Source organism: Pistacia vera, unplaced genomic scaffold (assembly GCF_008641045.1).
Source record: "Pistacia vera cultivar Batoury unplaced genomic scaffold, PisVer_v2 Contig568, whole genome shotgun sequence".
Taxonomy (NCBI): domain Eukaryota; kingdom Viridiplantae; phylum Streptophyta; class Magnoliopsida; order Sapindales; family Anacardiaceae; genus Pistacia; species Pistacia vera.
In genome coordinates, this window is record NW_022196410.1 from 190,506 (window position 1) to 202,110 (window position 11,605).

General features: G+C 38.6%; 1 pseudogene; it reads right to left on the reverse strand.

Moving 5' to 3' along the window:
• Window positions 1-2,831: 2,831 nt before the first annotated feature.
• LOC116108705 lies at window positions 2,832-5,359 on the reverse strand (annotated as a pseudogene).
• Window positions 5,360-11,605: the final 6,246 nt, after the last annotated feature.

The following is an 11,605-nucleotide window of genomic DNA, read 5'->3' on the forward strand; positions in this document are numbered from 1 at the left end:
TCAGATTCAGTCTCCCGACCTTTCGGCCTGAATCGTTTCCTTTCTTCGACCTCTGGCCGGCCGAGCCTTCCGCTGGGACGAGCAGTCGGCGCCTGAGGGCGTCCGACCTGGTTGCCCTGCGCACGGGCGGGGCTGGGGCTGAGAGGATGGGACTGTTCGCACCGGCTGTGCCGGGACGTCACGAGCATCCTCAGCCCCCTTCGATCCCGTAGAGGAAGACAAACGGTGCTCGGCGGGACTGCCCGACTCCTTTGGGGGCATCGTTCTGCATTCAAGGTCGTTAGTAAACGAAACCAATTCACGACCAGAAGGGGACCAAGTGTAACTTACCTTCTGGAGGTTCTAAAGACGCCTGGTCACTGAAAAAAACGTACTTCCGCAAGTTGCGGTGGTCACAGCTCCTCGCGTCGCGACTATCCTCGTCCAGTACTCCGAAGGATACAAGCCTGTCCGGGTCAGCGAGTACGAGCTCGGTCGTTCTATTAACTGCAAAACAAAATAGGTCGTTACTACGGATCGGGCGAGCAGATAATGAACTCAGCGAGAAAACCTACTTGGATCTTGAAAACGGCAATAGCCGTTGAAAGAAAAAGAAGAACTTTGACTCGTAGGCTCCCGCATTGCTAGGGTACGTGTGTATCCCCGCGGCAAGGTAGGTCGCCGAGATAGGTAGTACGAGTCCTGTCCCTACTCTCTTAAGGTAGTAGGCGACACCGACGATCTACGCCGTTGGCTCTCCCAAGCCGCTCGCAGCACGCGATGTACATCGCGACAGCGATGACATACGCGTTTGGCGCAATTGCATCGGTGCGATCCCGAAATGATCCAGGACCGACCTGATGAAAGGATGGAAGGGAATCCTCCCTCCACCCTTGAAGATCTCCTCTGAGATCGCGGCGAGGCCATTGTCCGGGCGCCGTGACGATCTGGCATGGTCGAGGAACACTCTGCGCGAATATCGTACTGCGTCTTTATTCTATCAAATTCCCGAAAGTAAGAACCGAGTAGACATCGAGGGCTGCGTCCTGGGGACTTCCTGCGAGGACGAGCTGGCTCCTTCCTCGGGTTTGGATGTTGACGGTTCCATTCCAGTTTGCAACATCGACAGACACGGTCATTAGGGCCTTCGTGTCGTCCCATGTAATGACAGGACACCTAAAAATCTACAATGACTCGAGCCGCCATCCACGGCTCGAATCCAAGGGCGGCGTCGCGTCTCCGGTGAAACGCCGAGAGACCCAACGCCACAGTTCACCAAACCAGTGCAAAAAAAAATATATAATAAAGGAAAGAAAAAACCTTACTCTCTGAGATGCGAAGCTGATGCCGAAACACCGTTTCGATTGCCTGAAAACGCCGATCGGGAAGAGTTGTTCCTGGTGTGTAAAGATTTCACTTGAAGCGAAAGAAATTTCGGTGACCTCATCAGAAAAATGCAAGTTTTTATATGAGGGTTCGCATCGACGGTTACCACCCTTGGAACTGAAACGACAGCCCACTCTCTCTCCCCACATTAAATGCGCCCCACGTCGCATTAATGACATGATAATGGTCGTCGTTTCGGTTACGCTGCGCCACTAACGCTGTCAAGCGGTGCCAGCTCAGCACGCGAGGCATTAATGTGTCTGACAAAAGCTTTAACGCGCGCAGATCGCCTGACAGCATAAAACCAAGTTCATTGAATCGTAGATGAGCGTCCATCAGATCCAGGTCGCTAAAGTGAATATTGTCAGGTCGCTCTGGCAGAGCAGCGCAAAATCGTGCTCGCAGGGTTCTGTACCGAGCTCATCCCGTTCAGGTCGGAGGAGCGAGCAAAAACTCCGACGTAACTTAGTTTCCAAGGTCCGCCCTCGAACTTAAAACTAGGGGGCTTCTGTTATGCCCAAGGAAATAAAGGGCTGACGTGGGAAGGTCACGTGAAGGGCGACCTGCTCCGTCAGAGCAGCACGCATACGTCAGACCTGCCAAGTGATATGGAGCCCACACGCGTCCTTTTTCCTGCAACAAGTCGTGCGATGTCAGCTTGGAAAAAGGGAAATGGGACGTAAAGCCGGATTACATACTGACAATCACACCAAACCATGGATTTAGTGATGATTATACGCTTCAGTCCAGTATAAAGTGAGGAGGACCCTTCATTAGGGGGATTCGGCCATTTCTCATACAAAGAAATCTCTCTCTCTTGTAATCTTTTCTTTTGACTTTTTCGTCTTATGTAAGTCAGCTCGCGACCGCGACCTGACACACACTAATATCAATACAAATCAGGGATGTAGGACTTGCTACCTTGGCATCCGAACCCTTAAAAAACTCCCTCTACATTTATTTCACTTTTATATATTCCATTTTCATGTGTATTGAACAGCCAATTAACATTATACACGTAAAAATTCGTTGTGTGATGCAAAACTTAGCATCAACAAGTCCAAACCTAGATTTTTCTTTTTCTTTTTAACCCACATAAATGAATTATTAAGAGTAATAATTATCCTAGAAATCTTATCAACATATTGATTGTGGTCATATATATGTACTATTATATACTTACAACATACTATATATGTAACATAATTTATTTAATTAAATACAATTTAAAACAAAAAACATCAACATTATACATTAATCTAATTCGAGGGCTATTTGACGAGGCTGTCCACTAATTTGTATCCGAAAACAAGCCACACAGAAGCAAAGTAATAGTACACAAGTAACTTTCTCTCACACAATATTCAAGCCACATTATATTAAGGACCTCAATAAGCCTCAGCAATCTGTTACATTCTTCCAGGAAGCCTCGAACTCATACATGTTTGTTGAGGAAGGTCAGAAAGTTATCGATTCACCTCATCAGGCAATTGTTCCTGAACAAAATGCGTTCCCTCAGGCAAATGCACGATCTCCAAATCCGGGACAAATCTTTCACCTTCCCGCTCCTTATATATCCTCCATCCCCGGAAATTTAAGCACATAATCTTTGTCTCCCATGATTAGTAGAGCTGGAACTTTAACTGTCAGTTCTGCAACGCCGTAATCTTCATGAAATTTCCTACACAATTCCAAATTCAAGTCAAATTGTAATTAGCCTTCAACTCGTGAAATGTTGTTGAATATGTGTCTTATTTACCTATAGGGAACTTGCAATGCAGTTTAAAATCCAGATTTTTCGTATAGAGCTCCGTATTCTGCAAGATCTTCCTCTGTAAACCAAGCTGGAAGAGGAGTAGAAGCGTCACCAAATCCATGATCTCCTGGTTTTCGGCTGCGATTGGTATTTCACTTCTAGAGAAGAGTATGTAGATGCTCTTTACTATCGTCTTTGCATCAAGGCGGCCAAAATCAGCTTCGGCGCGCCCAGGTTCCTGATCAAGCATGTTACGAAAATCAGAAAACAAATTGTTTCTCTATTGTTCTACATGTACAGTGATGAACCTAAGAGTACCTGCCATCTAATATATAGAAGCCTTCAGGAAGATTTTTGCGGAATTGAGAGAGCTCTGGAGGCATAAATGGCACTCCTAATGTTACAACTCCTGCAACCCTCTCTGGATGGGGGTAGGGCAAATGGTATGCCGCGGGCTCCAAAATCTTTTGCCACAAGAAAACCTATGCTCATTCAGAAAGACCAAATTGAAAGATCCCAATTCATCTTAATCTTAAACAAATTAAGCCTTGTTATCTTTGCTCAGGCATCCTGTTTTCATCGTATTCGAGAAAATTGTTATTTATTCTACTGAAATTTTTTTTATCTGCAATATAATTTGAATGCAATTTTTAGAAGACATTTCTGTTTGTACCTAGCAAGTAGCAACAGTGGCAGACCATGATTTTACTCAAGAGAGGCCTCCGCGACTCTGCCATTATTTATCAATAACTAGTGAAAACTTTAAAAAAATCACCAAATCTTAAAAAAAATCACCAAATCTAAGCAAAAGAAATAATACAATATTAATAATCTGAAAGAAAATAATGTAAAACACAATACTTTGCTACTTGAATAACTCTATAGAAGCAAAACCTTGAATAAATATGTTGAAAATAATATCAAATTTATGAGGAAACAGAAGAAATTTTTCGTAGAAAAACCTCTTCAATTAAAGAGAGCAAAAGACCACGGGAATAACAATCCACTTAAATCCAATATAATTAAAAGAATTTACAACAATTATATCTACCAAAAATGTTCACACAAATTTCTTATTTCTCCTTTTTAAATTTTTTTTTTTTTTTTTTTGCTTTCAAATATTATATATAAATTTTCATGACTTTGATCAGGTCTAGCCTAAGTTAAAGTCAATCAAAACTTAAATTAAGTCAACGTTACTTTGACTTTTAATTGAATTAATTAAAAAAGGGAAATTTTCTTAGTATAGACATAGATAATAACTCAAACTTCTAAATAATTTTGAGTAGCCAAACGGTGACGTTTGAAATATAGGAAAGTGGGTGAATGATGAAGAATAACATTCAGTAAAATATAGTTAAGGTTTAATTTAGAAAAGCATGAACATTCTTAAACACAAAACAAACTCACAAGATCCATAATTTTTCCATCAAATTAAATAAAAACCTTCAAAAATAAGATATGATCAACCTAAAATAAACTAAATGAAATGAACCATAACATACTAAAATTGATAAAACAGAAACGAATCTAATTGTGGCACCTTGATTAGTGAAAGCTTCAAAAATTTCAATCTTCAAAAGTTTTAAGAATGAATAACATAAAGAAAATGAAAGAGAGAATGAAGAGTAAAGAATTTTAGAAATAAAATCATAAAAAAAAATAGGTGGACGTAAAAAGTGAAAAGAGTTTTAAACTTTTAATATGATGTATGTCTGGAATATATATATTAATGACAAATTTTGTATGACTCTGAATATATGTATAATATTTTTTTTTTTTTTTTTTTTTTAAATCTGAAGCAAGGGTGACATATATATATAGAATTTTTTATAAGCTTATAAAACAATATTTTTTTTTAAAATGCCAAGGGGCTGGGTCGCCCCTGCTTAGCAAGTCCAAGGTGGTCTAGAATTGCAAGGAGATCGTTTATGAAGTCTTATAGTGGGGCCTTTTCGGGTTGAGGTGGTGGGTCTGATAAGCCGTAGCCTCTACAATCAGGTGCAATAGCCCTGAAGCCAGCATTTGCAGCGGCTAACAACTGATGGCGCCACGTGTACCATATCTCAGGAAATCCGTGCAAGAACACCACCACGTTAGGACCTGGAAGATTATTACAGATTAGAAATGGAACATAAGTAGAGTATGATGAGATTACAAAGAGAAACCTGTTCCGGTCTCAGCAATGTGAAGGTTGAGTCCCTGTACATTGATGAAGTTGTGGCGGATTGTGTCCATTTTCAGAGGGAGATTAGGAATGTGATTATGAATTAAGGCGGCCTTAAGCTTTTATTAGTCGGACTCGGGTTAGAGAGTCTTATCAGAATTCATCAGTGTCTGATAAGTCCATTGAATTTGTACAAATTCCAAAAGAAAAATAATACAGTCATTCATTGACGGTAGTGCACCAAACTTATACATCGAATAATGTGACAAAATATTGATCATTGATTAATTTTAACTTAATATTAATAAACGGTCAGGATTTTGTTACGTCATTTGGTGCATAAATTCGGTGCACTACTTCGATGACTATAACATTACTCAATTCCAAAATGCCTGCTTTTTACCTACTTAGAGATAATGTCAGGAAATCAATCACGTCAGTCAATCTGCAAACCAAATATCTTAGGTAAATAATTTATTATTATTATACAAATGATATATCATTTGATTAAATTTCGAGTAATACCCTCATTCTACGCCCAATAGAGGTGGGAATTTTGGCCCGCCCAAAAAACCGGACTTGAGACCGATCCTGGAGAGGATTCGTCCTATAGGGTCTGGGCCAAAACCCAGACTAGGGTCCAGTCCCTCCTCCTGGTCCAAGGCCTGGTCCAAACTTCCTTCCTTAATTTTATTTATACCCTTGGCATATATCCATAACATTTTATTTTTTATGAAATTGATAATAAATTTAGGGGTTAAAATAAATTTTACAAAATAAATAAATAAATAAATAAATAAAGAATTCGACCGTTGAGCCAACGGTCAACTAACCGTTGAGGCAACAGTCATGGTGGGAAAAAAAAATATTTTCTTTCACTTGCCCCCCAAACCTAAACTATAATAACCCCTTAAACCACACATTTTCCTCACAACTCTCAATCTCTCTACTCTAATTCTCAAACTCTCTTCAATTTATATTTATATTTATTCATTTATTATTCATATTATCCAATTTCTTCCATTTTAGTTATTCATTATTTTATCATAAATTCATAATGGAAGGGTTTGAACCATTTTCACAATTTCCAGAGGCAGCAATTCCACAACCAAAAACGGGTAAGACTGTGTCCAACCAAACACAATCGAGCTGCGACACCACAGGAAGACCGTCGAAGAGGGCTGTGTCCGGAGTATGGCAATTCTTCACCAAATCAAAACAGGCAAAACCAAATGGGTAGGGGGAAGAGACGTGCGGGGTATGTAATTTTTGTCCAACCGTTATCAGCGCTGAGCATGGGACTTCGACAATACGACGACACCTGGAGAAGAAGCACTTTATTGGTCCAGTTCAACTTCAACTGGACCTGGTAAGCAAATTCAAACTCAACTTAATTTTAATCCACAATCTTCAACTTTCTTAACCTGACAATACAATGTACACCAAGCATGAGAGAAAATAGCAAGATACATAGTTGTTACAAACTCTCCCCTTTCTTTATCTAAAAATCCTTTTTGTGTTGATATGATTAAAATTGCTTTTTGTACACAATATGACCCTGTTAGTAGGGATACAAGTAGAAGGTGTTAGGATAGGTGCACTAGAGCCAATAATATTAGGACATTTGTAATAATATTATTGAATATTGATAAAGGCATAACTTCTATATCATAGCATTCATTTATTATTCGTATATATGTTGATATATGTTCTTAGAAGGGTTGAACCGTGACGAAGGAATTAAGTGTTTCAAATCTTAATTGTGAGAACCCTATGATCATATATGGTGGCCATTCTAGAACTTTCTGTAGCCCTAGTATTGATTTGATCAAGGACAAAGATTATACGGTAAGACTATCATAACGTTGAATGACCCTACCGAAAGGTAGTAATAATCCTTACATGTTAAGGTTGTTAGGTGACAACCTGATGCGACACATGTGTGCTTGTTGATGACAAGTTCACTAGACCAACCCTTTAAAGGATTTCACACAAGATGGTAACGCCAGTGTCTGTGGAATACATCCTCCAACGGATGGTGGTGCATGTGATCCCTTGACTTGAGATCACCAGAGCGTCGTGCGTAAATATTGATGTAATTTGACATTAGCTTAACACAATACTATTTAGGGTTATTAGTACGGTAGTCGTTAGTTACATTGAGAAGTACACTATGGCTATGGTAGTATGGTTGATCAACAAAAGATTCATCACTCTTGGTTATAGGAGAAATTATCTCGCTGAGATATTTGATTAGAAAGTACGACCGTAAAATCTATGGCCATAGTGGAATCGAGTAGTCGAATCCAATTTATATGGTTGTTGATCGACAACCGAATATAAAAATAACATGGTACATTCATTGAAGTTGACACTACTTATGTACTTCAAACCTTGATGAGATAAATGATGATGAAATGATTGGAATTAAACGATAACCATACCATTAAAAGGTAGCTACTTCGCTGAATTTTTATTTGTTGGATAATCATGATGCCTTGCTAGAGGCTAATCTTGATTGGTGTATGAAACACTAAATAGTTGATGCTTAATTATAAATCTAGTCCTTGCCAACATAATAAAGAGCCTATGGGTTAGACACATTAAAGACAGTTTTAATTGAGAATGAAAATGAAGGATAATTTCGTCTTTTAGATGAAAAATGGTATTTTGGTAATTTTACTGTGCGATTAAATTCACTAAAGGTCGTTCCCAACATCCAATATTTATATTGAAGTTAATTTAGCAAAGTTGTAATTATAATAATATTAATATAAAACATTAATATTAATATGGATTAAATAAATATATCTAATATAATTAAATATATTTAAATATCCCATTAATTAAATATATGAATAAATAAATATTCATATATTTATTAGGAATATATATTTAATTGGGAAATATTTTATTGCAAAATAGGAAGGTATATTTAATTGGGAAATATCTCATTCCAAAATAAGGAATAGAAATATTCCTATTCTTAATGGGGAACATTTTATTCCCCACTATATAAGAAAAGGAATGGGAGAATTAAATAACAAGAAGTTCATTATTTTTCTCCCAAGAAAAAAACCCTAGCCGCCTATTAGCTTTTGAGAGAGAATTTCTTTCTCTCGTGCGTTCTCTCTTCTTGCACCCAAGGATTCTAGCAAACTTCCTTGCGTGTGGATTAGCCTCCTTGCCTTTGTGTGGACTTCTCAGGAGCGATTCCATCTTGAATTGACTACTGAAAAGTAAATCAAATAAACCAAAAGGAGCCTCCAAACGTGGGTAATAACAACAATTCTTGTATGCGTTGTTTTATTTTATAAACGGATTGTATATATCAATCTTGATCATGGGATTAACGGGTTAATTGAATCAAAAAATTTGTTTTATATTCTGTGTATTATTTAACCATAACCCTATAGTGGTATCGAGCTTAGATTGATATATGTTTTCTATTATTGACACGTTGAATGATTTGATAGAAAAACTGCATGTCAGGGTTTTTGTTTCAATTGTTTAAATTGAAATTGATTAAATCTATTTTTAATCTTGTTGATGAACAATGAATTTGGTTCGATTACAGTTACGAAAACCCTAAAAACATGGTTGCTGTAGGGTTGCACGTTTTGGCGCACAACCACTGTCCCAAGGCTGCGTGCGACTGCGCGCAACCTCCTTATGGTGGCTGTACGCGTTTAGGCTGCACGCACATGCGCTTGCTGCGCACGACCTGTCCCTTGATGGTCCTTGGCCATGCGTTTAAATGCATGGCTGGCCAAGGCCCTTGGCCGTGCATTTAAACATACGGCTGACCATTGTGGGCTGCACGCGACTGCTTTAGATGCCTGTCCCAGGCGCTTGTTGTTGCCCCAAGTGCCTGTCCTAAGCACCATGCGCTGTTGTTGGTCATGCACACTCATGCGTGACCCCTAACCGTGGCCTATCAGTAGTGCATGGCCTGCCCATGACAAGCCAAGGCTGCGCATTCACTTGCGCAGTCGCCCCGGTGTTTTTGGTTACGCAATAACACACGCAGCCTAGTGGAAGAAGCCTATTTTGGGCTTATAGGGATGTTGCTGATCATTGTTGGTAGTACCCCGATCAATGAGTTGTTTCCCCCGAGCTTTTGTGTGGAAATTAAAGGGTAAAGGGTCCCTCCCGATATTGCGGGAGAAAGATGTTTTAGGAATTATAAGGTGGTGTTTTGAAACTTTTGCCGAGCCATAAAATAGAGCAATTGCTACTGATATGAACTTCTCAGTTTGTTTTCAAATTGGATAGGGACTAAACTACAAATTTTGCAAGTTTAGGGACCAAAGTGAAATTTTGCATAATTAAAAGGGGTAAATATAATTTACCTTGTAAATTTAAAATTGAGTTTTTGAATGATATGCCATATTTTATTGATGTCTAAATATGCACGGTGTTTGGTACTTGGCCATCGATCTTAGGTTTATTATTTATTATGGGATGAATGCTTGTAATTTTATAATTATTAATAGGGCTTGCGTGTCCTGCCTATCTCTTTACTCTCAATGTATTCTCTTCTCATCTAAATCCCCTTGAATGTAACTCAAGGTTTTTTTTTTAATATTTAATGTAATTTAGAATAGGGTTATATTATTGTTGTAAAGAAGATAAAGCGAAGGTGTGAAGCAAGTCCCGAAGACTTCAATGAAGTTGTGTAATAAACTGTATGAACCTAGGTTGACCTACAAATTCCTCAAAGCTTGGGAATTTGATTTTAGATTGGCCATGTACTGACACATTTAATTTTATCTTAGAAAGCATACTAAGGTTGAATGTTTTAACATGCCACACTATAATATACTAAAAAGATAATAAAATTGGTGAGATAATAAAATCAAGAATCCTCAATTAAGATATTAAGTCACAAATAACAATATGCCTTCCATCAATATGGGATTAATCAAACCACTATTCGTCGTGGCCTTGTCCGCTCTCGCGAAGGATACACTTTTACCAGTGGGAGGTTAATTATTCATTGGAGGTTATCCTTAATAATGATGGGTTCGACTTAACTAGGTGTACTTTGCTTGTTTACCGCTGTGAAGGTTGATAAAGGCGTAGTAGAGTAATGCACTTAAAAAGCACAAGAGGACATGTAGTGTCCTACTCATTGATTAGAAAGTTACACTTAAAAGATAAAGGTTGATAAAGGCGTAGTGGAGTAGTGCACTTAAAAAAGCACAAGAGGACATGTAGTGTCCTACTCATTGATTCGAAAGTTACACTTAAAAGATAATGGTTGATGCCGTTGGATTGTGTATTCGGTTTGTTGGCTTGATTTACATTTGAGTTTAATAGCTGGTGCTATTAGATGGTGTAGATTAAAGTTTGTTGACCTACCTAATCACCCTATTTTAATTTGTTCGCCCCCGTGAAGGTTGAAATAGAAATGATGGGATTTCGGCCCACTAGGAAGACCAACAGGCCTTCCTAAGTTTAATAGTGAGGGCTATTGAGCTTGAGTAAAATAGTGTGAGCAATTGATTAAGAAAATGCCTTGTTAATTAACATAGTATTAACTCTGTTTAAATTTTACATTTGTAGATTCATTTTCATTATGACTTCATCTACCTTATCTCTGAGATCAATCATCGATAAAGAAAGTAGGTTTGACGGTATGAACTTCACTGACTGGTATCGAAATCTAAGGATTGTACTAAAGTCAGAAAAGAAGTTGTACATCATCAATGAACCTATTATGGAAACGCCTGAACTTGAGGCTACTCATGAAGCAAGAGATGCTTATCAAAGGTATTTTGATGATGCTGACATTGTTCAATGTATCATAATGGTACCATTGACACCTGATTTGCAAGAGCAACATGAAAATTTGGATGCTAGTTCTATCATCACAAATCTTAAGGAACTCTTCTAGAAGCATGCAAGACACAAGCGATACAAGGTGTCGAAGGCATTGTATAGATGTCGTATGGTTGAGGGAGCCCTAGTTGGCCCGCATGTAGTCAAGATGATTGGCTACATTTACAGGCTTGAGACTTTGGGATTCATCATGGATGCATAACTATCCATAGATCTTGTTCTGCAATCTTTGCCTGATTCATTCTCCCAATTCATATTAAACTTTAATGTGAATTCTATGGAGAAGACTCTCTTAGAGCTACTGAATATGCTGAAGACCACGGAGAGGGACATGAAGAAATCCAAACCAGTGCTACTAGTTGCTGCTGCTAGGGGTGTTCGGTTCTGGGTACCCTGCACTTTTTGAAAGAATTGGAACCGGAACCGATGGTTCCTTGAAATTTGGAACTAGAACGGGAATCGACGGTTCCTAG